Source organism: Rattus rattus, chromosome 1, assembly GCF_011064425.1.
Source record: "Rattus rattus isolate New Zealand chromosome 1, Rrattus_CSIRO_v1, whole genome shotgun sequence".
Classification (NCBI taxonomy): domain Eukaryota; kingdom Metazoa; phylum Chordata; class Mammalia; order Rodentia; family Muridae; genus Rattus; species Rattus rattus.
The window spans coordinates 42,375,444-42,402,384 of NC_046154.1; the positions used below are offsets into that span (position 1 = coordinate 42,375,444).

General features: G+C 40.1%; 1 protein-coding gene and 1 pseudogene across 1 annotated transcript in view; one reads left to right on the top strand and one right to left on the bottom strand.

Moving 5' to 3' along the window:
• Faf1 (Fas associated factor 1) overlaps positions 1-26,941 on the top strand; it is a 336,330-nt gene that overhangs the window by 50,789 nt on the left and 258,600 nt on the right. The window lies entirely within an intron of this gene.
• On the bottom strand, positions 6,820-7,835 carry LOC116898864 (annotated as a pseudogene).

Below are 26,941 nucleotides of genomic sequence, written 5' to 3' on the forward strand. Positions count from 1 at the left end.
GGTTGCTGGGAATTGAACTCAGGACCTCTGGAAGAGCAGTCAGTGCTGTTGAGCCATCTCTCCAGTCCCATATCTTCCACTTTTAATTTCATTGCAAGTTGCTGTACTTTTCCCCCCCCTGCTTGGTGCATTTTACCATTCTTCCTCTTTTTATACATCATTCACGTGTGTGTGTGTGTGCGTGTGCGTGTGCGTGTGCGTGTGCGTGTGCGTGTGCGTGTGCGTGTGCGTGTGCGTGTGCGTGTGTGTGTGTGTGTGTGTGTGTGTGTGTGTGTGTGTGTGTGAGACATAGCGCATTACTAGTCCAAACTGTCATGGAACTTTTAATATGCTGTACTCCATTTTCTGTGACTGAATTAGGACTGTCACTGGTCTACATTTCATGAATTTTATACAAAATTTTGTGTAATTTAAGATTTTAACTTAGGGTATCTATTTTTAAAATTTCACGTATTTATATCACTTACACCATTATTTTATGCACAATTACTAGAGAACTGTAAAGAAATATGTGTTTGGCACTGTTATCAGAAATGTGGTGAACTAAAAAACTATTATAATGAAAAACTTATTTGTTGAGTGCCTATTCACGAATGTCATAAATCTAGTTTTTTACTTGGTAGCTATGATGAATATGAAAAAGAAGAGTAACAAGATGGATGTAGTGGCATATACCCCTAGGCACATCCCTTAGGAAGCAGAGGCAGGCTGATTTTCTTTTCTTTTCTTTTCTTTTTCTTTTTCTTTTCTTTTTCTTTTCTTTTTTTCTTTTTTTTTTGAGTTTCAGGGCAATCTGCTCTATGTAGTGAATTCAGGGCCAGCCAGGACAGCACAGTGAAGCCCTGTCTCCAACAAACAAGGAAAAATAAAAATAAAAAGGGAAAGAAAAATGTAACACGGTGATTTCTATTAGACATTTTGCTTTCTGTTGCTGTACCAAACTATCTAAGACTGGTTACCATGGAGAGTAGAAGTCATGTTAGTCAACTTTGCAGCACTGTATCAAACCCGAGGTAATTGACCTAAAAAGAAAACCAGACTCATTTGGCTTATAATTTTGGAGGCTTTAGCTCATTATTAGTTCACTCTGTTAATTTCAGGCATATGATAAGGCAACATACCATGGCAGGAGCACATTGCAAAAGAAGTGACTCGTATCATCCAAGAAACAAAAGTGGGTTGGTTCCCAGTACCTCCTTCAAAGGCACATTTTCAACCATGTAACTCTTCTGTTATGCTCCATTTTGTATAGGTTTCGTGATATGCATCTCCCTAAGATCTTGGGTGAGGGGGACAAACTTCCAAATCCTGTTGTCATGTCTGGTTCCAAAAGGTGTCGGCAGCTCTGCCTTTCCTTCTTTGTTTGCTGCCTGTAACATGCTTCTCTCGCCTGGCTTGATCCCACTCCCTGTGTGTAGCTTTCTTTAATAGATGCCTCATGTCTCTGGCTATGTAACATCTTGGGAGTCTCCATTGCAACCCAGGTTTCACTCCCCCAGCTTCATGCAGTGGCATCTGATGACTTCTAGGCAGGGATTTCCCTGTGAGGCATTGGTTATTAGCCCCAGTGGCTCTTTGAAACTATGATGGAAGGTTTCACAACTCATTGACTTGTATATCTTTGCCATGTGGATGACACTGCCAAGTTCATCTGCCAGCTTGGGGTGGACCCTCACTCTCTTGAATCACATTAGCAGCATCTTTTGAATGCAATGCTTTCCTGAAGCCTTATGCTCTCTTCTACAGATTGGAAGTTTAGCTAGGTGGGGTCTTGCCCTGAGAGTACCTTTCTCTTTATTCCAGTGCAGATCTGGCCTAAGAGTGCTTTTTATGACAAAGCCCTCTCTCTGTCATTATCCTGTTAATCTGGTGTTAATGTAGAAGTGAATGAAACTATTAACTAGGGCAGAGCCTTTATGTTCCAGTCACCTCTCAAATGTCCTACTTTGCATATAATTAATTATGACTTTAGTCATATATTAATTATGACAACCCCCCATCCCCCAATCTTACTTTGTAGCTCTGACTGACCAGAAACTTAACCATGTAAACCAGCTTGGCCTGAAACTCACAGAGATCCACCCACTGCTTCTATCTTCTGAGCGCTGGAGTTAAAGGCTGTGCCACTGCACCCAGCCTGTTTAATTTTTATCACAGGAAATTTTGGGCAATACATTCATGTTATAGTCCTAAACTTGAAAAGTGTGCTGAAAAATTGGTGAGTGCAAACTTAACTTTTTTTCAAACCCTATTTTCTTAATAGGTTCTTAAATGCTTTAACCTCCCTTTTAAGCCCACCACCCACCAGAGATAGTGGAAAAGAAAGGTTAGTAGGATATGGTGGAATGTGGACCTGTTTAGAAATTGTTCTTTGGAGCATATCCAGTTTGCAGCTCAGCAGTTTGGTTCATAGAATTCAGCTGTGGCAGCTTGTTCTACTTGCAAACACTTAACGAATATACCAGCAGTCCAGTTCAGTGGTGTTGGGATAGCAATCCACAGTCAGCAGCAGTGGTGGCATGACTTAGTAGAAACAGCCAGGCTTCTGCCAAATCTGCACAGGTCAGCAGGAGTGACCAGGACCACCAGGGATACCAGAAGTTCTTAGCTGTGAAGACTCGAGACCAAGAAGCATTGCAGAGCTAGCTATGCAAGCCCCGTCACTATCTGTTGAGTCCTAGTTATACTTTCTCCAAACAGCATGTGTTCTCCACGGATCTTGCCTCACCACATGCCTCAGCACATGAGTCTGTCTTAGCAAAACTCCATGTGAGTTTGTATCAGCTGATATCACTCTGCCAATCAGCCAGAGTCTGCAGAAGCAGCAAGAAGCTACCAGAGCACCACCAGAAGTTTTTTTGGTGCCTTTCTCTCTATGAGGTCCTGACAAACAGAGCTCAGTTATGCAATGTAAGGTGTGTCATTATACATGCGTGTCATTATTGAAGAATCCTTCATCACGATTCCTTTCGTGTGCTTGCTTTAGCAAAGCTCTTTTGACCTGTGTCTGCTTCAGTAAAACATTCCTTCATGTGTCTGCGTTAGCAAAGCATCCTCTCACTTTTGTCTGCTTCAGCAAAAACATCTTTTGATAGAACTGACTTTCCAAAGAAACCAGAAGTTTTCACTTAGGTGAGACACATTGTGTCTAATTCTTGTTCAAACATTCAGGATTGAGAATAACTTTCTTATAAGGTAATGTTCATAAATGTTTTATTATTTTGTTGATTTAGTCACACAAATAACAAATATTGTCTGTGAAAATACAATCTAGTCCCAAGAATTCTAGTTATTAGTCACGTTCTCTAATCCTGCAAATTATTTTGAGTATATATTATTCACAAAGAAGTGCTTCTAAGCCCTATATTTTCAGTACTTTACACTTGACAGTATTTATTTTCAAATGTTACAGGTTATATGTGCTAAAATTTGGAAAGTAAAATATCATGAACATTACCATTCTGGAGTGTTTCTTGCCTCATTTTCACTTGATATGTACTATACAGTTCCTACTGCTGTCTACCTCAGATTATTTCTCACATTGTCCTGTCCTTAAGATAGATGTCATTGCAATGGAGATTATTTCTTAGAAGATGAGTGTGAGTTTCCATTTATATCCACGAAGGTACATGAGGAAGAATGGTTGGCAGTGAGTTAGAATCTTTGAACTGAAAATGACCTTTGATAATGGAAATATAGGATGTGATAGTTGCAGATTATAATCTGGGCTCTAGAACTGATTCACTATTCAGTTCCTGTTTTCAGCATAAAAGAGAATTTGGGCTGGAGGAAAACACAAAACTATATAATTTATATAGTTTTGCATAAGTTAATGTTAGGCAGCTAAGGATAGTGGCAAATGCTGGATTAATATTGCTTAAAGAACCCTGGTTTTCCAGCCCTTTTATTAAGTGAGCGTGGCTTGACCATGTGATTTCTCTGTCAACCTCTTAACTTACTCATAAGGAGGAAACAGTTTAGCCTAGCTTGTACTTGAGCTCTGATACTACATGAAATAACTTATGCAGGATCTATTATATCCTAATCTTGTAAAGATTCTATGATAAGCAGTCCACTATGAATGCCATTATAAGATATTTTAAAGAACTTTATAAGTTTAAAATATTTGCTCATATCTAATTTTTGGTCCTTTAAATATTATAATATAGATAAAATCTGGGAAACATGCTTGACTAATTGTTTCGCAGAAGTCATGTGTATATATGTGCATGTGTGTCTATGTAAGTGAGTATATGTGAGTTTGTATATGAGTGTCTGAGAGCATGTGTGAGTATGTGTGTGAGTGTATGTATGAGTATGAACTGCCTTCAGTAAATTAAATTTTTCATTAAAATCTAGTAGGCTCAGTAAAGGATTCTTGACATATATTTGATAATCTAGACGCGAAATAAACTATAAGTGGTACTAATCTAGACATACTGTATTTTAAATATTCCGTGTTTGTAATAAATGATTTTGAACTTTGTACTCAAGTTTTTGCTGTAGTTTTTACCTCTTATTTTGATTTTTTAGAAGAAAAGCTATTTGGAGTGTATGCATCTATCTTTAACTACATATTCTAGCCTGAGATAAAATTGATCCACCTGGCATCTACATTTTTGAGTCAACACAGAAATTTTAGTTCCCAATGATAATCTTATACTAGTAGAAGCTTAAATTTAGTCTTGTACACTGGGCAGTGAAGACCAAGGTGTATCACATGTATAATCTGTCCCATTTCAAGTTTCATCAAAGTCTTTTGAGGCATTTCTATCCATTAGTTTTCACTTTTAAATAAATATATTTTAATAATTACCCTAAAGTTATATAGAACCATCTCTTTCACTACCCTGATCAGGATGTGTTTGGTGAGGTTCTCAAATGTAAACTAACTATTATTAATATATATTACTTTATGACCTAAATATTTAATAGAAAATGTTGTTTATATTTTTTATAAAATTGTTCATATTCATCAAATGCTGTGTATGTGTGATACTTTTTCCACAGAATTAATAAATTTTTATTTTAAAAACCATAATTTGCATGACATTATATAGAATTCCCAAAGTAAGACATAAATATTGCATATTGAAAGTAGTGTGCATCAGACTTGTTATTTTAGTAGCAGAGAATCTATTTCCTAATATCTTATTTAAAACATTCAATAATTCATTTACTAATGACTGTTAATTATAAACATTTCCATCTTTGCCAGTCTTTATGGAAAATATTCTTTTGTTTGTTTTTCATCAATTTATTTATTCACATTACATCCTGATTGCAGACCTCTTCCCTCCTCTCATCCCAGTTCCACCCTTATTTTTTCCTCCCTTCTTGCTCCTTCCATGGGTACCAGGCTACCCTGGCACATTAAATCTCAGCAAGACTAGGTTCATCCTCTCCCATTGAGGCCAGAAGAGGGAGCCCAGCTAAGGGAAAGGGATCCAAGAACAGGCAACAGAGTCAGAGACAGCCCCTACTCTAATTGTTAGGGGATGACCCAGTTGTAGCAGACCAAGCTGCACATCTGCTACTTATGTGTAGGGGACCTTAGGTCTAGCCCATGAATGGGATTTGGTTGGTGGTCCAATCTCTACGAGCCTCCAAAGGCCCAGGTTAGTTAGCTCTTCTTGTGCCCTCCATCTCCCTAAATCCTTCCTCTCACTCTTCCCTAAGAATCCCTGAGCTCCACCTAATATTTGGCTGTGGGTCTCTGCATCTGTTTCCATCAGCTACTAGATGAAGCCTCTCAGATGACAGTTATGCTCGGCTCCTGTTTGCAAGCATCACAGAGTATCATTAATTGTGTTAGGGGCTGGCTTTCTTCCATGGGATGAGGCTCAGGTTGGACCAGTCATCGACTGGCCATTCCCTTGATCTGCTCCATCTTTATCTCTGTATATCTTGTAGGCAGGACAGATTTTGAATTGAAGGTTTTGTGAGTGGGTTGGTGTTCTTCCACCACTGGAAGTCCTACCTGCTAGTAGGAGGTGGCCTAATATCCCCAGCTGCTAGGAGTCCATTTTCTCCACATCTGATCCCCATACTCATTCGTCTCCACACTCCCTCTGCCCCCCAATTCCCTCCTTCCCCCCTCCACCTTCAGTGTCTATTTTATTTCCCCTTCTGAGTGAGTTTCAAGCATCCTCCCTTGGACCTTCCTTGTTACTTAGCTCCTTTGGGTGTGTGGATTGTAGCATGGAGATCTTTTCCCATTCTGTAGGCTATTGTTTTGTCCTAATGATGGTGTCCTTTGCCTTAAAGGAACTTTTCAGTTTCATGAAATCCCTTATTAATTATTGATCTTAGAGCCCGAGTTATTGGTGTTCTGTTCAGGAGGTTGTTTCCTATACCAATCAAATCAAGGCTATTCCCCACTTTCTCATCTATTAAGATTTATTGTATCTGGTTCTATGTTGAGGTCTTTGATTCACTTGGACTTGAATTTTGTGCAGAGTGAAAAACATGGATCTATTTACATTCTTCTACATGCATACATCCAGTTAGACCAGCACCATTTGTGGTTTCTTTTTTCCATTGTATGGTTTTGACTTCTTTGTCAAAAATCAAGTGTCCATAGGTGTGGGTTTACTTCTTTTTTTTTTTTTTTTTGGGTGCAGCGAACTTTATTGATGGTTTTCAAGAGAGAAGGGAGGGCTCTCTAGGCCCCTCCTGTTATTATGGGGTCTGGGATGGAATTGTGAGGGAGATGCTCAGTGTTAGGGGCTGAGTTGGGATGGGGACTCCTTAGCAACTGAGGGCCTCTCTCTTGCCCTCAGTATCCTTGCTGGGCTGGGGTGGTTGGTCCAGGGTTTCTTACTCCTTGGAGGCCATGTAGGCCATGAGGTCCACCACCCTGTTGCTGTAGCCGTATTCATTGTCATACCAGAAAATGAGCTTTACAAAGTTGTCATTGAGAGCAATGCCAGCCCCAGCATTAAAGGTGGAAGAGTGGGAGTTGCTGTTGAAGTTGCAGGAGACATCTTGGTTCTCAGTGTAGCCCAGGATGCCCTTTAGTGGGCCCTCAGATGCCTGCTTTACCACCTTCTTGATGTCATCCCACTTGGCAGGTTTTTCCAGGCTGCATGTCAGATCCACACGAATACATTGGGGGTAGGAACATGGAAGGCCATGCCAGTGAGTTTCCCGTTCAGCTCTGGGATGACCTTGCCCACAGCCTTGGCAGCACCAGTGGATGCAGGGTGATGTTTTGGGCTGTCCTACGGCCATCACACCACAGCTTTCCAGAGGGGCCATCCACAGTCTTCTGAGTGGCAGTGATGGCATGGACTGTGGTTATGAGCCCTCCCACAATGCCAAGGTTGTCATGGATGACCTTGGCCAGGGGTGCTAAGCAGTTGGTGATGCAGCATGCATTGCTGACAATCTTGAGTGAGTTGTCATATTTCTTATCACACCCATCACAAACATGGGGGCATTGGCTGAAGGGACAGAGATGATGACCCTTTCGGCCCCACCCTTCATGTGAGCCCTAGCCTTTTCCATGGTGGTGAAGACGCCAGTAGACTCCATGACATACTCAGCACCAGCATCACCCCATTTGATGTTAGCAGGATCTCGCTCCTGGAAGATGGTGATGGGCTTCCCGTTGATGATAAGCTTCCCATTCTTAGCCTTGACTGTGCTGTTGAACTTGCCATGGGTAGAGTCATACTGGAACATGTAGACATGTAGTTGAGGTCAATGAAGGGGTCGTTGATGGCGACAATGTCCACTTGCCAGACACAGAGCAGAAGGCTGCCCTGGTAACCAGGTGCCCAATATGGCCAAATCTGTTCACACCGACCTTCACCATCCTGTCTATGAGACGAGGCTGGTACTGCATGAGAAGATGCGGCTGCGGTTGTCTCTGGAACAGGAAGGAGCAGAGAGCCTACTTCTGGGTTTTTGATTCAATTCCATTGATTGACCTGTCTGTTTTAATGCCAATACCATGCAGTATTTACTACTATTGCTCTGGTATAGCTTGAGGTCAGGAATGGTGATTCTTCCAGAAGTTCTTTTATTGTTCAGAATTATTTTTGCTATTTTTTTTATATGAAAATGAGAATTGCTCTGTAAAAAAATTGTGTTGGAATTTTGTTTGGAATTGCTTTGAGTTTGTAGATTGCTTTTGCTTAGATGGCCATTTTCATTATGTTAATCCTACATATCCGTGAGCATGAGAGATCTTTCTATCTTATGATATCTTCCTCAATTTCTTTCTATAGAGACTTGAAGTTCTTGTTATACAGCTCTTTCACTTGTTTGGTTGGAGTTAAACCAAGATTTTTATAATGTTTGTGGCCATTGTGAAGGGTGTTGTTTCCCTAATTTCTTTCTCAGTCTATGTGTTGTTTGTATAAAGGAGGCTACTGATCTTTTTGAGTTAATTTTGTATCCAGCCACTTTGCTGAAGTTCTATGAGTTCTCTGGTGGAATTTTTGAGATCACTTAGGTATACTATCATATCATCTGCACATAGTGATACTTTGACTTCTTTTCCAATTTGTATTCTCTTCATCTCCTTTTCCCTCTGATTAGCACAAAGTTTCTTTCTCCATTTCTTTTGATTAATTTTGGTGGGACATTTATTTAGTTAGATATTAGAATGGCCAATGTCCAGCTTGTTTCTTGGGTCTGATTGCTTGGAAAATGTTTTTCCAGCCCTTTACTCAGAGGGAATATCTATCTTTGTTGCCAAGGTGTGTTTCTTTATGCAGCAGAATAATGGATCCTATTTTTTTTGCATCCATTCTGTTATCCTGTGCCGTTTTATTGGAGAATTTAGTCCATTGATGTTAAGAGATATTAATGACCATCAGTTGTTAATTCCTTTTATTTTGGTGTTGGTGTTGGTGGTGATTGTGTGTGTGTGTGTGTGTGTGTGTGTGTGTGTGTGTGTGTGTGCGCGCGCGCGCTTATCTTCCTTTGGTTTTGCTGGTGCGGAGTTATTTATTTACTGCATTTTCTTGGGTGTAGCTATCCTTTCATACCCTTGGAGTTTTCTTTCTAGTATCTTCTGTAGGTTGGATTTGTGGATAAATATTGTTTAAATTTGGTTTTGTCCTGGAATATCTTGTTTTCTCCGTATAAGGTAGTTAAAAGTTTTGCTGGGTATAGTAGTCTGAGATGACATCTGAGGTCTCTTAGAATCTGCAAGATATCTTCTCAGGCTCCCTGACCTTTAGAGTCTCTGTTGAGAGGTTGAGTATAATACTGATAGGTCTGCTTTTATATGATACTTGTTCTTTTCCCTTTTAGCTTTGTTTTTCAGACATACCAGAGAGGGCACCAGATCCCTGGTTGCTGGGAATTGAACTCAGGACCTCTGGAAGAGCAGTCAGTGCTCTTAACTGCTGAGCCATCTCTCCATCTCTCCAGCCCTCCCTTTCAGCTTTGAATATCCTCTTTTTGTTCTCTGCATTTATTGTTAATTATGTGACTGGAGGATTTTTCTTTTCAGGTCCAATCTATTTGGTGTTCTGTAAGCTTCTTCTATGTTTATAAGCATCCCTTTCTTTAGGTTGGGCAAATTTTCTTCTATGATTTCATTGAAAATAATTTCTGGTCCTTGGGGCTGGGAGTCTTCTCCTTCTATTCCTATTACTCTTAGGTTTGGTCTTTTCATAGTGTTCTAGTTTTCTTGGATGTTTTATGTCACAACTTTTTAGATTTAACATATTCTTTGGCTGATTTATCAATTTCTTCATATCTTCTGTGCTTGAGAGTCTCTTTTATATCTCTGGTATTCTGTTAGTGATGCTTGTATCTGTAGTTACTATTGTTTTCCATTTCCAGAATTGCCTCAGTTTGTGTTTTTTGTATTGCTTTGATTTCCATTTTCAAGTCTTGAACAGTTTTATTCATTTTCTTGACCAATTTTCTTTAAGGGATTTATTCCTTTCCTCTCTAAATGCCCTGTCATCTTTTTAGATCATATTTAAGGTCTTGTGCTTCAGCTGTGTGAGGATGTCCTGGGCTTGCTGTGGTAGGACAGTTGGGCTCTGTGGTACCATACTGCCCCAGCTCTTGTGGATTGTGTTTTTGCTCTGACCATCAGCCATCTGCTTGTCCCTGGTGCTGCCTGGATGCTCCTGATGCTGGCATGACTCCTTGGAGAGAGACAGGCAGAGTCATGGGCCTGACAGTGGAGCTCAGGGAATAGCATGCTGCTCATCTCTGGTGTGTATCCCCCAGGTGAATCTTGGGTTCCTCAGACCTCTTCCATCAAGGCAGGCAGATCTGTGAACCTTACAGTGGAACTCAGGAGACAAGAGTTCAGCTTGCTGCTGCTGATTGTGTCCCAGAGGAAAGCAATAGCCTGGGGATTGGGGAGTAGGGGTGTAACCTGGATGTTTCTGGGGCTAGGCAGGCCTCCTTGTGTTGGCAAGCAGTGCTGTGGACTGGACTATGGAACTCAGAGAACCATGTGTGATTCTTTTTAAAGCTTTTTAAAAAACTATACGTATCTTTTTCAGACTGCCCTATAATATTTAATATTTAATATTTAATATCATGGATCCCCAGATGGGGCAGTCTCTGGATGGCCTTTCTTCAGTCTCTGCTCCATTCATTGTCCAAGTATTTCTTTCCGTGAATATTTTGTTCCCTCTTCTAAGAAGGATTGATGCATCCACATTTTGGTGTTCCTTCTTGAACTTCATATGGTCTGTGAATTGTATCTTGGGTATTCCAAACTTTAGGGCTAGTAATCAATTATCAACGAGTGCATACCATGTATGTTCTTTTGTGACTGGGTTACTTCAGGATGATGTTTTCTAGATCTATCAATTTGCCTATAAATTTTATGAAGTCATTGCTTTTAATATCTGAGTAGTACTCCATTGTGTAGATGTATCATATTTTCAGTATCCATTCCTCTGTTGAAAGACATCTGGGCTGTTTCCAACTTCTGACCATTATAAATAAAGCTGCCATGAACATAGTGGAGCATGTGTCCTTGTTATATGTTGAAGCATCTTTTGGGTGTTTGTCCAGGAGTGGTATAGCTGGGTCCTCAGGTAGTACTATGCCCAATTTTCTGAGGAACCTCCAGACTGATTTCCAGAGTGGTTGTACCAGCTTGCAATCCCACCAACAATGGAGGAGTTTCCCTCTTTCTCCACATCCTCGCCAGTATCTGCTGTCACCTGAGATTTTAATCTTATCTATAGTGACTGGTGTGAGGTGGGAATCTCAGGGTTGTTTTGATTTGTATTTCCTTGATGACTAAGGATGTTGAACATTTCTTTAGGTGCTTCTTGGCCATTTGATATTCCTCAGTTGAGAGTTCTTTGTTTAGGTCTATATCCCATTTTTAAAATAGGATTATTTGGCTCTCTGGAGTCTAACTTCATGAGTTCTTTGTATATATTAGATATCAGCCCTCTATTGGATGTAGGATTGGTAAAGATCTTTTCCCAATGTGTGGGTTCCCCTTTTGTAGTATTGCCAGTGCCCTTTGCCTTACAGAAGCTTTGCAATTTTATGAGGTCCCATTTGTCAATTCTTGATCTTAGAGCATAAGTCACTGGTGTTCTGCTCAGAAAAATTTCCCCTATGCCTATGTGTTCAAGACTCTTCCCTACTTTCTCTTCTATTAGTTTCAGTATATCTGGTTTTACGTGAAGGTCTTTGATGTACTTGGATTTGAGTTTTGTATAAGGAGATAAGAATGGGTCAATTTGTTTTCTTCTACATGCTGACCTCCAGTTGAAGCAGCACTATTTGTAGAAGATTCTGTCTTTTTTCCATTGGAGGTTTTTCACTCCTTAGTCAAAATTCAAGTGACCATAGGTATGTGGGTTCATTTCTGGGTCTTCAATTCTATTCCACTGGTCTACCTGCCTGTCTCTGTATCAGTACCATGCAGTTTTTATCACGATTGCTCTGTAATACAGCTTGAGGTCAGGGATGGTGATTTTCCCAGCAGTTCTTTTACTGTAGAGAATAGTTTTCCCTAGCCTGGGTTCTTTGTTATTCAAATGAATTTGCAAATTGCTCTTTCCAACTCTATGAAGAGTTGAGTTGAAATTTTGACGGGGATTGCATTGAATTTGTAGATTGCCTTTGGCAAAATGGCCATTTTTACTATATTAATACTGCCAATCCATGAGCATGGGAGGTCTTTCCATCTTCTGAGACCTTCCTCAATTTTTTTCATCAGAGACCTGAAGTTCTTAGAGTTACCCCAAGGTGTTTTATATTATTTGTGGCTATTGTTTAGGGTGTCATTTCCCTAAAATTTTTTCTTTAACTGTTTATCCTTTGAGTAGAGGGAGGCTACTGATTTGTTTGAGTTAATTTTATATCCAGCCACTTTGCTGAAGTTGTTTATCAGGTTTAGGAGTTCTCTGGTGGAATTTTTGGAGTCATTTAAGTATACTATCATATCATCTGTAAATAGTGATATTTTGACTTCTTCCTTTCCAATTTGTATCCCTTTGACCTCACTTTGTTGCCTGGCTCACCATGGACTAAGCTAAACATAGTAAAAGCCATATACAGCAAACTGACTGCAGACAACTACAACCAAGTTCTGACTAGGACTTCCGAGTACTGTATTGAATAAGTAGGGGGAGAGTAAGCAGCATTGTCTAGTCCCTGCTTTAGTGGAATTGTTTCAAGTTTCTCTCCATTTAGTTTGATGATGAAGTTGTCTCAGTAGGTTTGCTGTATATGGCTTTTACTATGTTTAGGTATGGGCCTTGAAATTCCTGGTCTTTTCAAGACTTTTAACAAGAAGGGTGTTGAATTTTGTCAAATGCTTTCTCAGCATCTAATGAGATGATCGTGTGGTTTTTTTCTTTGTAAGTGGATTACATTGATGCATTTCCATATATTAAACCATCCCTGCATCCCTGATTTTGTTAATTTGGATACTCTCTCTGTCCCCTCTGGTTAATCTGGCTAAGGGTTTATCTTGTTGATTTTTCTCAAAGAACCAGTTTCTGGTTTTGTTCATTCTTTTTATATTTCTTTTTGTTTCTACTTGGTTGATTTCAGCTCTTAGTTTATTTCCTGCCATCTACTCCTCTTGGGTGAATTTGCTTCTTTTTGTTCTAGAGCTCTCAGGTGTGCTGTCCAGCTGCTAGTGTTTGCTCTTCTAGTTTCCCTTTGGAGGCATTCAGAGCTGTGAGTTTTCTTCTTAGCACTGCTTTGATTGTATCCCATAAGTTTAGATATGTTGTGCCTTCATTTTCATTTAATTTGAAAAAGTGTTTAATATTTTTCTTTATTTTTTACTTAACCATGTTATCATTGAGTAGAGTGTTGTTCAGCTTCTACGTGTAGGTGGGCTTTTTGTTGTTTTTGTTGTTATTGAAGACCAGCTTTCTTAGTCCATGGTGATCTGATAGTATGCATGGAATTATTTCAGTCTTCTTGTATCTGTTGAGGCCTGTTTTGTGACCAATTATATGGTCAATTTTGGAGGAGGTACCATGAGGTTCTGAGAAGAAGTTATATTGTTTTAGGATGAAATGTTCTGTAGATATTTGTTCATAACTTCTGTTATTTTCACCATTTCTCTTTATTTTGTTTCCATGATCTGTTTATTGATGAAAGTGGGGTTTTGAATTCTCTCACTATTATTGTGTGAGGTGTAATATGTGCTTTGAGTTTTAGTCAAGTTAGTCAAGTTTGTTTTATGAATGTGGATGCCTTTGCATTTGGAACATAGATGTTCAGAATTGAGAGTTTTTTTTTTCAAATATATAGTATATATTTTTGTACTGAATTACTTTATGTACATTCTCTTTGATGAGGTGTTTGCTGAGATACTTGCTGTATTTTCTTTTTTCTTTTTTTTTTTCTTATTAACTTGAGTATTTCTTATATACATTTCGAGTGTTATTCCCTTTCCGGTTTCCGGCAAACATCCTTCCCTCCCCCCTTCCTTATGGGTGTTCCCCCCACCCTCCCCCATTGCCGCCCCTCCCCGACAGTCTAGTTCACTGGGGTTCAGTCTTAGCAGGACCCAGGGCTTCCCCTTCCACTGGTGCTCTTACTAGGATATTCATTGCTACCTATGAGGTCAGAGTCCAGGGTCAGTCCATGTATAGTCTTTAGGTAGTGGCTTAGTCCCTGGAAGCTCTGGTTGCTTGGCATTGTTGTACATATGGGGTCTCTGTTCCCTTCAAGCTCTTCCAGTTCTTTCTCTGATTCCTTCTACGGGGGTCCTGTTCTCAGTTCAGTGGTTTGCTGCTGGCATTCGCCTCTGTATTTGCTTATTCTGGCTGTGTCTCTCAGGAGCGATCTACATCCAGCTCCTGTCAGCCTGCATTTCTTTGCTTCATCCATCTTGTCTAATTGGATGGCTGTATATGTGTGGGCCATATGTGGGGCAGGCTCTGAATGGGTGTTCCTTCAGTCTCTGTTTTAATCTTTGCCTCTCTCTTCCCTGCCAAGGGTATTCTTGTTCCCCTTTTAAAGAAGGAGTGAAGCATTCACATTTTGACCATCCGTCTTGAGTTTCATTTGTTCTATGCATCTAGGGTAATTCAAGCATTTGGGCTAATAGCCACTTATCAGTGAGTGCATACCATGTATGTCTTTCTGTGATTGGGTTAGCTCACTCAGGATGATATTTTCCAGTTCCAACCATTTGCCTACGAATTTCATAAAGTCGTTGTTTTGATAGCTGAGTAATATTCCATTGTGTAGATGTACCACATTTTCTGTATCCATTCCTCTGTTGAAGGGCATCTGGGTTCTTTCCAGCTTCTGGCTATTATAAATAAGGCTACTAGAAACATAGTGGAGCACGTGTCTTTTTTTAAGTTGGGGCATCTTTTTTGGGTATATGCCCAAGAGAGGTATAGCTGATCCTCAGGCAGTTCAATGTCCAATTTTCTGAGGAACCTCCAGACTGATTTCCAGAATGGTTGTACCAGTCTGCAACCCCACCAACAATGGAGGAGTGTTCTCTTTCTCCAAGATCCTCGCCAGCATTTGCTGTCACCTGAGTTTTTGATCTTAGCCACAGAATTGAGAGTTTATCTTAATAGATTTTTCCTTTGATGAGTATGAAGTGTCCTTCCTTAACTTTTTTGGTAACTTTTGGTTGAAAGTGGATTTTATTCGATATTAGAATGCCTATTACAACTTGGTTTCTGGGACTGTTTGCTTGGAAAATTTTGTTCCAGCCTTTTACTATGAAGTATTGTTTTTCTTGTCACTAAGGTGTGTTTCCTGTATGCAGCAATATGCTGGTTCCTCTTTATGTAGCCAGTTTGTTAGTCTATGTCTTTTTATTGGGGAATTGAGTCCATTGATGTTATGAGATATTAAGGAATAGTTAGTGTTTCCTGTTAATTTTTGTTGTTAGAGGTAGAATTATGTTTGTGTGTCTCTCTTCTTTTGGGTTTGTTGCAAGAAGAGTACTTTCTTGCTTTTTTGGGGTATAGTTTCTTTCCTTGTGTTGGAGTTTTCTATCTTTTTTTTTCTTTCTTTTTTTTTTTTTTTTTTTTGTAGGGCTGGATTTGTGGAAGATATTGTGTAAATTTGGTTTTGTCATGAAATATCTTGGTTTCTCCATCTATGATAATTGAGAGTTTTGCTGGATATAGTAGCCTGGCCTGTTATTTGTGTTCTCTTAGGGTCTGTATGACATCTGTCCAGGTTCTTCTAGCTTTCTTATTTTCTGTTGAGAAGTCTCATGTCATTCTGTTCAGTCTGCCTTTATATGTTACTTGACCTTGTTCCCTTACTCCTTTTACTATTATTTCTTTGTTTTTGTGCATTTGGTGTTTTGACAATTATGTGACAGGAGGAATTTTTGAAGATATTTACTGGCCCTTTAAGTTGTGAATCTTCGTTTTCTTATATACCTATGGTCCTTAGGTTTGATCTCATTTTGTCCTGGATTTCCTGGATATTTTGGGTTAGGAGCTTTTTGCTTTTTGCATTTTCTTTATTGTGTCAATGTTTTCTATGGTATCTTCTACTCCTGAGGTTCTCTCTTTGTTCTGTTGTATTCTGTTGGTGATTCTTGCATCTATAACTCCTGATCTCTTTCCTGGGTTTTTCATCTCCACAGTTGTCTCTCTTTGTGATTTCTTTATTGTTTCTATTTCCATTTTTAGATCTTGGCTTGTTTTGTTCAGTTTCTTCACCTGTTTGGCTTTGTTTTCCTGTAACTCTTTAAGGGATTGCTGTATGTCTTAAGAAAAAAAAAGTAATGGTTACAATTTCTTCACATGTTTAAAAACTGGCAAAATGATCACCACAATTGGGAGAGCTGGCCCTGCTCCATCTCTTGGGAAGCATTGGAGAGGTCGCTTTGGTGGCACTGATGCAGGAGAGCTGTTCCCAGTTCTCGCCAGTTGCAGCATTCAGTACAGCTGGCTCTGTCTCTCATCTGGGCAGCACAGTAGAGATGGCCCTGGTTTGTGGGTTGTGGAGAGCTGCTGGACTGGCCAGTTTAGTTTCTATCCAGATCCAGGTCGACGCCCTGTAGTTGGTTCACTCCAACATCCACTCCATCTATGAACTGCTGGAGTAGGTGAAGTGTGCAGTCCTCTAGATCTGAAGCTTCAGCATCTTCATGACACAGGGCAGCAACAGGATATTCAGGAGTAGTCTGGGTGAGGATACATAATTGGTAGTGTAGCAGAAGCCAGAGGCCTTGAACCAGGCCAGTGCCTCATTGTAATGAACATTGTAGTCAGGTTGTTTGGGCAGAAGAGTATTCCATGTGACAAGCATGACAACACCTCAGCTCCCATTGTGAGATGGAGTTTTTCTTTATTCTTTTTTTTAATTTCTATTTTTGTTCTTTGTTTTCCTATGATGGGGAGGTAGTAAGGGCCGAAGGCAGATATAAAGGATCGGGAGATGAGTGGGGTTGGAGTGCATGAAGTTAAGTTTATAAAGCATTAATAAATAACTGGCAACATAGTTCCATAGTTTTTAAATACCCATTACTGTAGAGTCAACTATCAACATACTTCTAGTTATTTTTGGCTATATATACTTCAGTTACAGGAAACAGAATAGTGATATTCTCTCTTTCTCTGTGTCTGTCTCTGCCACATTTGTGTGTGCATATGTGTTTGCACGTGTGTGCTCGTTTAAATGTGCATGGGTGCATGAGTGTGGGAGTACATCACAGATGTAGCCAGTGTATCTCACCAGTGTATCAGGGGCTTTTAGGGTGGTCCTCTGTTTCTGACTTTAAAGCCCTGGGATTGCTGTTGTGCCACCATACCATCCTGGTGTTTACCCGAGTACCCGGAGACCTGAACACTGCAGTGTACTTGTGTGGCAAGTACCCTTACCCATTGAGTTACTTATTTGTGAAGCTTGGTTACTGATTTTAAACTTTTTTCTTTAGCTTAGGATTAAAAGCCTTCTACCATTTACCCTGCCTGTACTGTTTTCTTATTTCATGGAGTATGTATATGACTTTAAATATAATTCAAGCAAGTAGTCTATAATTTCAATTATGCCATGCTTATTTTTATTTCTTAAGACTTTTATTAAGTCTCCTGTGTGTTTCCCTCTGCATACTCTATTGCTTTAAACCTATGATTGAACAGCAGATCTTAACTGAAACACATGTCCTGGGCAGAACAGAAGAGAAAAGAGAAAAGGAAAGGAGGGATCTGGATTTCCTACTTTTAAATGACATGCTCCCAATTACTTGACGACTTTCTGTTAGCCTCTGTCTCTTAAAAATTTCACTACATCCCTCCCCAAAATTTTAGCCTTGGAACACATAGACCTTTGGGGATCATTCTAAATCCAAACTAACGACAGCACAACTTTTCTAAGACCACGTGTAGCTGAAACAGTGCATTCCTTATCTTTTTTAATACGTAGTAATTGATGTCTGGTCCTCTTACTTCAAAACAGACAGACAGGTCAACCCAGAATGCTATATTAAAGTGACTGTGTAATTAGGGCTGGGAGATGGCTCAGTTAGCAAAGTACTATTCACAAGCTTGAGGACCCGAGTTTGGATATACAGTACCCACATGAAAAGCAGGAGGGGATGGCATGTCAGTAACCCTGGAGTCTGTTGCCCTGGTTCAGCTAGTGACCCTGTCTTAAAAAAAATGAGGTGAAGAATGGTAGAAGAAAATGGATTTGACCACTGGGCCTCCACTACGTGCATGTGTACATACTTGCATGGACATCTGTACACACTTGCTCACAGTACAACATGCTCACATAGAACAATAAAAAAAGAGAATGTATAATTGTTGAAAGGATATAAGTGACCTGCAACTTGATTTGATAAGCTTATAGTGATTCATAAGTACAGCGAGGATAGTGCATTATATTATACCTTTAATCAATCTGCGACAATCAGCTATGCACAAAGTGTCTATGAAGGTATATTTGCATATCTCTAAGCTATTGCTACATTGTTACTAGTATGTAGGCTAATATAACTACTAATACGTTTTTTAACAGAGGCTTATTTTATTTTTCCTGATGTCAAAATTAAGGTTATCATTGAACATGCCAATAACCTCTGTACTCAGAGGTCTATATTCTAGAAATGTAGCAAATTCAGTAGCACTTTTATAATACCATATGTAGTGGTTTGAATATGCTTGGCCTAGGGAGTGGCACAATAAGAAGATGTAACTTTATTGGAGGGGTGTGTTACTCTGGGGGTGGGCTTTGAGACCCTCCTCCTAACTGCCTAGAAGTCTTTTCCTGGTTGCATTTGGAACAAGATGTAGAACTCTCAACTTCTCCAGCATCATGCCTGTCTGGATGTTGCCTTGCTTCTGCCTTGATGATAATGGATTGACTCTTGAATCTGTAAGCTAACCCCAGTTAAATGTTGTCCTTCATTAGAGTTGCCTTGGTCATGGTGTCTCTTCACAGCACTGGAAACCTTAAGTCACCATGCTTGAATTTTGGATTTGTGCCCTTAAGTAGTTGATATACTATTACTGTAATGTTTTATTATGTATACATATCATAACTACAGTTGTTGCTACCGTGTTTGTTTTAGGTTGTCAGTATTTTATTTTATTGTGCAATGAAATAAAATAAACTTTAAAAAGAAATTGGCCTCTTCCTCCTCTTCCTCCTCTTCCTCTTCTACCTCTTCTTTTTCCTCCTCTTCCTTCTCCTCCTCCTTCCTTTCTTTCCTCCTCCTCCTGCTTCTCCTTCCTTTCTCCTCCTTTTTCTTCTTCTCTCTTTTTTTTAAAGATTTATTATTTATGTCATATATGTGAGTCTTCAGACACCAGAAGAGGGCATCAGATCCCATTACAGATGGTTGTGAGCCACCATGTGGTTGCTGGGAATTGAACTGAGGACCTCTAGAAGAGCAGTCGGTGCTCTTAATCGCTGACCCATCTCTCCAGCCCTCTTTCCTTCTTCTTCCTCCTCTTCCTTCTCCTTCTTCTTTTTTGAGACAAGATGCTTCAGTGTAACCTCACAGGCCTAGAACTTGCTATATAGACCAGGCTGGCCTTGAACCAGCCGCAGGTTCTCCAGTTGTTGCCTCTTTAGTGCTAGGAGTACTGGGCTGAGTACCAACAGTTGGCTTACTTTTAGAAATGCTTTTAAGTGCTTCTCTGCCTTTCTTCATGTCTTTGTTAATTTTTTGTTTGACATCTGTTCTTTTTTTGCTTGTTTCCATTAATTTCTGAGATTTTATCAATGTTTTAAAGTACCACTAACTTTTTATTTCTCTATCTTCACTGTTGCTAGGTATTGAATTTTTGATTGAGCTTATCTTTATCCTTTTAATTATCTTTAAATTACTTATTTGAGCATTGAAATTTTTTTCCTCCCTAAATATGGGTTTTCTTCCTGTAGCCTTAGCTGTCTTGGAGCTCACAGAGATCTGAGATGCCATCCGCCTGCCCAGCCTCTGTCTCTGCCTCTGCCTCCTGAGTGCTGAGATTAAAGGCTAGCACCACTACTAACTTGCTTTTATTTAGTGTTGCAGTTTTTTTCTTACTCTTGTTTTTTTATTTTATTGGGGAGATAATATAAAGTCCCCCTCTTTCCACAAATTTTACTTAAATTGCTCCCAGTAACCATCATGTGTAGATGATATAATCAATCTTTTCTTTCATAATAAAGATTAGGAAATGAGCTTAAAGAAATTAATTGATTTGATCTAAGTTTTATTCTGAGATTTGAATTTAGGTCTTCAACTTTTAAAAAAAAATTTATTTATTTTATGTTATGAGTACACTATTGCTGTCTTTAGACACACCAGAAGAGGGCATCAGATCCCATTACACATGGTTGCAAGCCACCATGTGGTTGCTGGGAATTGAACTTAGGACCTTGGGAAGAACAGTCAGTGCTTTTAACCATTGAGCTATTTCTCCAGCCCAGTCTTGAACTTTCTATAGTCTACATTACTTTCACTGTACTTAAGTGCTGTTTCTCTTACTCCCTAAGATACTACTTTGCTTGAGTCACAATTTGGATTTCTGGAAGAATCTACTTAATCTGTCTTTTCTGTTACCATCTTGGTAAATCTTCACTGTTGTGTGATCTTTCTAATAAAGACAGTCTTTTCATTGATAGTATAAAAAATGGCAAAGAAAATAGTTTATATCTTTCCCCTTCTTTTTTAAGATGCATTGTTCCTATGCTACTCACCAATCACATTGCAAACTTGAATTGCAACTGTAGCCTGTCATGTCCCAATATTTGCTACTACCTGCCATAGTTTGGATACCCGCCCTTCAGTGACATATGTTCAAGGCTTAGTGACAATCCTGGTGCTATTAGGAAGTGGTAGAATTCATCACTTACCCTGGGTGAAATCTGAACAAAGTTTCTTTTTCCTCCTCAGGTCCTTAGGACAAACCAAAGCATGACTTTTGTCAGTTCATCGTGGGAAGCCAATGAGCTCATTGGGCTTACTATAGAGCATAGGTGAGGACAGGAGAAGAATATGGGTGACCCCTAAGCAGCTACACTGGAAAGTCTTCACCCTGTATGGACAATGACTTCCCCATAGCTGCACTGAGCTCTCTTCCCTAGTCTTCCTTAGCTTGTTCTGGCCCTGCTCTACAAAGCTCCAAGGCCCTTAGGCCGTACAGATGAATGAGAGGACCTGGATACTCAGGTTGAGGGGACAGTGACCCTTTCTGATTCTATCCTAGGAGAGAATGTCTGAAATCTACAGGTCTGATTGTGGTGTTAGTCTCACAAATAAGCATAATCAGTCTAATGAAGTTGGTGACACTTTGGCTCAGAGAATAATACCTATGACACCCTAAAAGCAGGGCGCCAAAGACTAGTGTCTTGTAGCTCTATCCAAATGACTACACAGATTGACCCTGGTGGTGGCCGTGGAACATTCTGTGCTACCCACTCCAATGTTCTGGCTTCATGAACTAAAGAAAGGAAGGAAGGAAGGAAGAAAGAAAAAAAAGCAGGCATACATGCACACATTTGCGCGCGCGCGCACGCACGCGCGCACGCACACACACACACACACACACACACACACACACACTCACAAACAGAAAAACAAAAAACACTCCAAAAACTTTATATTTTAATATGCCTTAAACAGCTCAATGGTTGGGCCACTTCCAAACCTCCATGTGGCTAAAACTCTCCCCTCCGATATTCCTGAGTTATTACTTACTAAAACCTATATTCCATCTTGGCTGCCCTGGACCCAGACCTGCAGCCCTCTCAGATTGAGTTCCGCAACACCCGTGTGATAATTATGTTCTCTGTCCAGTGTGCCTCAGCTGTGGCTTCTATTCCTTTTCCAGCGATCTTTCTTCCTGCTCCTTCCTCAGTTCCTCGTCGGGGAATCCTAAAGTTCCATATCTGTCTCCCTGCCCAGCCATTGGCTGCCAGCAACTTTATTTACCAATCAAAACCAACTGGAGGCAGGGTCCTTCAGTATCTTACAAGCGGATTCTCCTGCAATTTTGGGGACCAAATTAACATAATACATGCAGTATTACACTAAATCCACAACAGTCCCTAACTAAGAAGCTGATTGTAATTAATTGATAATTGCTGGGAGAGGAAAAATGGAGTGACTCTGGCTGTATAAACCACCCTCCAGGGCAGACCTTGTGCTCAGGAGTAGTTGACCAACACAAAACAAATTCCACGTGTAGTTTTTGTTTTTTAGTTTCTTTTTCTTTTTTCTTTTTCTGAGAGAGAAAGAAGGAAAATGAAGTTGAGTGGGTAGGGAGGTAGAAACTATCTGGCAGGAGTATCAGGAAGGAAAAGAAAAATGAACAAAATCCATTGTATGAAACAATTTAAATGCCAATATATTAAAAACAGCAGGGTGTCTAGTGCAAGGAAGTTAGGTTACTCGGAACATGTCCTTGAGCATGTGAAACACTACTCCTTCCTATTTTCTTTACTTTCTGGTGACCTTTAGGTAAGCTGCTTCTTTTAGGACTCCAAAGCAGAAGCTTTCCTGAGACCTTTCCTGGATGATTTCAAGATGGCATACTTGTTACAGAGCCATGCTCAAAACCCGCTTGCTATTTTCATGCTTTTTGCCATGAGATCAGTTTACTTTTCCCGTAGAGGTGTTTGTTGTAGTAAATTATTAGTCCCAATTGGTGGTTTCTACCCTGCCTTTGATCATTCAGTTTCCAAATAAAAGACTCACAATTTTTATATTTATAATAAGCCTTAATCAGCACTAGAGTTGGACTGATATCTACCCTCTAAGCTGTTAGTTTTTATCTCCTTATCAATAACCTACAGTTATGACTTGCCATATTTTGTGTGGGCCATTCTTACTCTGACTGGGGTTCATGGGAGCCCTCATGGTCAGTTCTTACTATCCCTTACTCTATCTATGGTGTCTTTTTTTCCTTTCTCTCTCTTCTTCCTGCTACTGCTGCTGCTCCTCTTTCTCTGTTGCCCTGCCTCCAGTCGCAAGCTCAGGAACCCAAAATCCTCCTATCTTCTTCCCAGCTATAGGCTGTAGGCATTTTCATTCACCATTTAGGGATCACTTGGGGGGCAAGGTTACATGGCATCACTTATGTATGTGCAGAGTCTCTCTTCCTTGGGTGCAACCAGGCCTTGGGGGCTAGTATTTAGAATTACACATAGCTAAAGAGCAAACCTCAACATAGAATTTGTGCTTATTAAGTTTGTTTTAATATTCTCAGTATTGGGTTGGCAGTTAGGCAACTGGATTTCTAGTTTTGGCATAGCTGTTTATTTGCTGTGGTCTTAAAGGCAAGTCACTGCATCTCTCTGGGCCTTCATGATCATCGCTTAATAAAATACTGCCGTTTGTGTGTGTGTGTGTGTGTGTGTGTGTGTGTGTGTGTGTGTGTGTGTGTGTGTGTTTGTGTTCGATTCCTTATTCATTTTTTAAAGAAAGACTGATTTTGTGATTGGATATGTAGATTTTTGAAATGATAGATGACACATTGATAGTGATGTAACAGGGGTTTCACTTTGACAAAATACTGCCTGTTATTGATTCTTTTTTTTTTTTTTTTATTTCATTTATTGGATATTTTATGTATTTACATTTCAAATTTTATCCCCTTTCTCCCTTCCCCTTCTTACTTCCTCATTTCCTGTTTATATGAAGATGTTCTCACCCCACACACACACTTCCAACCACCAACTCCTACCCACACACTCCCACTGCAACACCCTGGGATTCCCCTACACTGGGGGCAACCCACTGACATTCCTATACTCTGGGGAATTGAGCCTTCACCAGACTAAGAACTTTTCCTCCTATTGATGCCAGACAATGCCATCCTCTGCTACATATGTTGCTGGAGCCATGGGTCCCTCCATGTCTACTCTTTCTTTTTTTTTATTTATTTATTTATTTATTTATTTATTTATTTATTTATTTATTTATTTTATTAACTTGAATATTTCTTATATACATTTGAAAGTGTTATTCCCTTTCCGTTACCGGGCAAACATCCTTCCTCCCCCCTTCCTTATGGGTGTTCCTCCCCACCTCCCCCCATTGCTGCCCTCCCCGACAGTCTAGTTCACTGGGGGTTCATTCTTAGCAGGACCCAGGGCTTCCCCTTCCACTGGTGCTCTTACTAGGATATTCATTGCTACCTATGAGGTCAGAGCCCAGGGTCAGTCCATGTATAGTCTTTAGGTAGTGGCTTAGTCCCTGGAAGCTCTGGTTGCTTGGCATTGTTGTTCATATGGGGTCTCGAGCCCCTTCAAGCTCTTCCAGTTCTTTCTCTGATTCCTTCAACGGGGGTCCTATTCTCAGTTCAGAGGTTTGCTGCTGGCATTCGCCTCTGTATTTGCTGTATTCTGGCTGTGTCTCTCAGGAGCGATCTACACTTCTGCACTTCTTTGCTTCATCCATCTTGTCTAATTGGGTGGCTGTATATATATGGGCCACATGTGGGGCAGGCTCTGAATGGATGTTCCTTCAGTCTCTGTTTTAATCTTTGCCTCTCTCTTCCCTGCCAAGGGTATTCTTGTTCCCCTTTTAAAGAAGGAGTGAAGCATTCACATTTTGATCATCCGTCTTGAGTTTCATTTGTTCTAGGCATCTAGGGTAATTCAGGCATTTGGGCTAATAGCCCCTTATCAATGAGTGCATACCATGTATGTCTTTCTGTGATTGGGTTAGCTCACTCAGGATGATATTTTCCAGTTCCAACCATTTGCCTACAAATTTCATAAACTCGTTGTTTTTGATAGCTGAGTAATATTCCATTGTGTAGATATACCACATTTTCTGTATCCATTCCTCTGTTGAAGGGCATCTGGGTTCTTTCCAGCTTCTGGCTATTATAAATAAGGCTGCGATGAACATAGTGGAGCACGTGTCTTTTTTATATGTTGGGGCATCTTTTGGGTATATGCCCAAGAGAGGGATAGCTGGATCCTCAGGCAGTTTAATGTCCAATTTTCTGAGGAACCTCCAGACTGATTTCCAGAATGGTTGTACCTGTCTGCAATCCCACCAACAATGGAGGAGTGTTCCTCTTTCTCACATCCTCGCCAGCATTTGCTGTCACCTGAGTTTTTGATCTTAGCCATTCTCACTGGTGAGGTGAAATCTCAGGTTGTTTTGATTTGCATTTCCTGATGACTAAAGATGTTGAACATTTCTTTAGGTGTTTCTCAGCCATTCGGCATTCCTCAGCTGTGAATTCTTTGTTTAGCTCTGAACCCCATTTTTTTAATAGGTTATTTGTCTCCCCATGGTCTAACTTTTTGAGTTCTTTGTATATTTTGGATATAAGGCCTCTATCTGTTGTAGGATTGGTAAAGATCTTTTCCCAATCTGTTGGTTGCCGTTTTGTCCTAACCACAGTGTCCTTTTGCCTTTACAGAAGCTTTTGCAGTTTTATGAGATCCCATTTGTCCATTCTTGATCTTAGAGCATAAGCCATTGGTGTTTTGTTCAGAAATTTTTTCCAGTGCCCATGTGTTCCAGATGCTTCCCCTAGTTTTTCTTCTATTAGTTTGAGTGTGTCTGGTTTGATGGAGGTCCTTGATCCACTTGGACTTAAGCTTTGTAACAGGTGATAAGCATGGATCGATCTGCATTCTTCTACATGTTGACCTCCAGTTGAACCAGCACCATTTGCTGAAAATGCTATTTTTTCCATTGGATGGATTTGGCTCCTTTGTCAAAAAAAAATCAAGTGACCATAGGTGTGTGGATTCATTTCTGGGTCTTCAATTCTGTTCCATTGGTCTATCTGTCTGTCTCTGTACCAATACCATGCAGTTTTTATCACTATTGCTCTGTAATGTTATTGATTCTTGATTTACTGTGAAACAGAACTCCTAAAATCCTAGACATTTCCTCAGTCATGAAGGTAGGAAGTGACTCCTGGTTAGTCTCTAGGTAGCTTCAGGCTTGGTTTTGGTTCAGTGTTGGAGGTTTTAATCAGTGATCAATTGGTCTTTTTTGTTTTGGACTTTCAATGAGCAGTGCCTCATGACTGGTTAAAATACTTGGTAGAAAACTATTAGTTATGGAACAAGAGAGAAAGAGAATATAGTTGGGACTCACTTCCCCCTTAGGGGTGTACCCTCCATGACCTTAGGCCATCCCAGCCAAGTTTTGATCTTAATGATTTTACTACTTCCAAATAGAAGCTGCTTGGGACTAAAGCCTTTAACATATGGGGACATCCAGTATGCTAACCATGCTACCATTCTTCATTTTGTAACCTTCTGATTACTTTCTAGCTACTAATGATGCCTTTTGTTTCGGGGCAGCACTTCATTATTTTAGCAAAAGCAGCTTGGTTCCTGAGGTTTAAACAACTGAAATGCTGGCTTTTAGTTGGGCAATTGGCAGCTCAGTAACAGGATGTACTTGAGCTGCCCAGAATTAGAAGGAACAAGTGGACTAGGGAAAATAAGAAGGCATGTGGGTAGTTTCTTAGTTTGCCGGTGTTTCCTCACAGTAGCACAGACTGCTCTGGAAGACAAATGTGCTTTTTGGAAGGGATGTTGTCTTGAAAGCTTTTGAAAGCTTTAATCCTGAGCAGCCGTCTGTTTCCTATTCACTCTGTCAGACACACCTGCTTTCCTCTAGTCCAAGTGTAGAGGAAAGTAGAGGAAGGCAGCAGATGAGTGCTCGCAGTTTTGAGGTTAAGCTCCAATACTTAGCGGTAGTCAACTCACAGTTATCAGCCAGCACATTTGTTAGTAATTCGTAATAGCTAACAAAACTGCGAGATCTCTTTGAACAAGTGAAGAATAGTACTTTCTCCTTTTTTTGTGTTCTTAACTAAACATAAGCCAGGTTTATGGTTTGGTCCTGTTATGCACATGGATTTGAGAATAGAGGCTCTCACAGCAACACATCTGTCCATCTGCGTACTGGATGCTGTTTGTGGATATATCTACAAGGTTCTGCCCTGGCCAGCAGCCAAAGAGTTGTGCTCTCCAAGGTGGGAAGGGGAAGTCTATCTTCCATAGCTGCTGCTGCTCTGGAAGAGGAGTCACTGGAGGGGGAGTTGGAGCTTTTTAAAACATT